Source organism: Solanum tuberosum, unplaced genomic scaffold (assembly GCF_000226075.1).
Source record: "Solanum tuberosum cultivar DM 1-3 516 R44 unplaced genomic scaffold, SolTub_3.0 scf00004, whole genome shotgun sequence".
NCBI classification, from domain to species: domain Eukaryota; kingdom Viridiplantae; phylum Streptophyta; class Magnoliopsida; order Solanales; family Solanaceae; genus Solanum; species Solanum tuberosum.
In genome coordinates, this window is record NW_006238930.1 from 1,643,328 (window position 1) to 1,645,094 (window position 1,767).

At 36.8% G+C, this 1,767-nt stretch overlaps 1 protein-coding gene across 3 annotated transcripts in view; it reads right to left on the reverse strand.

Annotated features, from left to right (window-relative positions):
- Window positions 1-1,767, reverse strand: part of LOC102594483 (uncharacterized) — a 3,250-nt gene extending 1,483 nt beyond the window's left edge. The window contains exons 1-2 of one of the 3 annotated variants that reach the window (XM_006338334.2): window positions 1,608-1,767; window positions 1,411-1,523 (exon numbers count right to left, since the gene is read on the reverse strand). The gene's annotated coding sequence lies outside the window, so the exon portion shown is untranslated. Of the gene's footprint in view, window positions 1-1,410; window positions 1,524-1,604 lie in introns of all 3 variants that reach the window. The other 2 variants (XM_006338335.2, XM_015306817.1) reach the window with 2 other exon arrangements.

Consider the following 1,767-nt stretch of genomic DNA (forward strand, 5'->3'; position numbering starts at 1 on the left):
TTTTTTTTTTTTTTTTTTTTTTTTTTATGACAAGGGAAGCCCCCCGCTCCTATGCAATAACTTGCAAACCACACAGGAAAGGTAACCCGAGCTCGACCCAGAAGGCAAACCCCTTACTTTCGATGGCAAGGGGTTTCAAACTTAAGACCTCCAACATGGAAGCCCCAAGCCCAAACCACTGGGCCACCCCGAAGGTAGAAGCTACAAAATAATGGAGCCAAAAGAAGAGAGCAAAGGGAGCACAAAGAGTCATAGTTTATGCCACACAAACATATCCCTCCTCTTCTCTTCTATTACGGTACCCAATACAACACACTAATTACAGAAATACAGAATATGTAGCAATAAGCTCCTAACAGAAGATGGAAGCTAATTTTCTGTCACATGCTGTAATAAGTTTTTTTTTTAAAACTGTCTATGTTGGGTTCAAAAGGCATATCTGGTCTCAAGTCTGGATAAAGGAGAATAATTTCAGTAGGTTGATAACCATCCTAATATAGTGAGTCCTATAAATACTGAATCCCGAAAGGACTAGAATGGATATAGAGGATTCATTTAACTAATCCTAAAATAGTTTGGGATTGAGGCATAGTTCCTTGATATCGAGTTCAAATAGTGCTAGCATTTCTTTTATAACGGTGGTGTTTGGTTCAGCTAGTGCATACCTCAACTAATCGCACGGGGTACCTACTAACTCCCGCTAGCACCTATACCGGACAACTCTGTCTACCAAGGCTAAAATAAATGGAAAGATATCACTTACGGGTCGTTTGGTATCTAAACAAGTTATCCATTTATTAATTTTCGTATAACTTATACGACATTTAATAGGTAGATAAAGATAAGTTATTCATGTACAAAATTAATACGACGTTTGGTTGACAATTTAGAAACACATAACTAATATATGTATAAGTTATGAGGAAATATGCATTATTTTATGTAGGATAAAACATGAAATAACAAATACACGAATAATCATTCCTTGCATAACTAATACCTGCATAAAATATTACATAATACATAGATTCACTCATAACTAATCCCTACATTACTAATACATGCATAACTCTTACCAGCTACCAAAACCACCCCTTAGTATTATGTCTCTACTGAGATTTGAACCAGAAACCTCATTGTTTTCCTCCTACTTCATTAACCACTGTGACATAATTAACTCCCACTTTCCACTCATAGAAGCAACTTCATTTTTAACCCAGTAGCAATATAAGAGCAGAGTATGCCACTACAGCAAATCCGAAATTTAATTGATTCCACATTAAGCGCATCGATAACCAAACCAACATTTATATTCAGTTGAGCTAATAAATCAAATTTCAGTGGCAGCGAGAGCATAGACAGAAAGTACCAGATCCAATCCAAGAAATGAAGAATAATAATAGGACTCACAATCAATATAAATCGGTTGTCATGTTAAAGCTGCAGCAGTATGTGTAGGGTGTGTAATACAGCAATCTCATCAGAAAAATCCAAAGCAGGGAGCTCGCAAACGAGAAATCGATCTAAAACAAACGAACAGCGAAAACTGAACGATTGAGACTTGAATAAAAGCAAAACATTTAACAACTTTAAGCAACGAGATTTACCGATTTTCGGTAGCAGCGAGTTTTCACCTTTCTCTTTCTTCTATCTCCCTCTCCCTGTTGAAGCCCTATGGCCCCTGCCCACGTTTACAAATATACAAACTTATCTCCTGTTATTTTATTTTTCTTTCTTGTCTGGGAAAAGAGATAGGAACGACGCCGT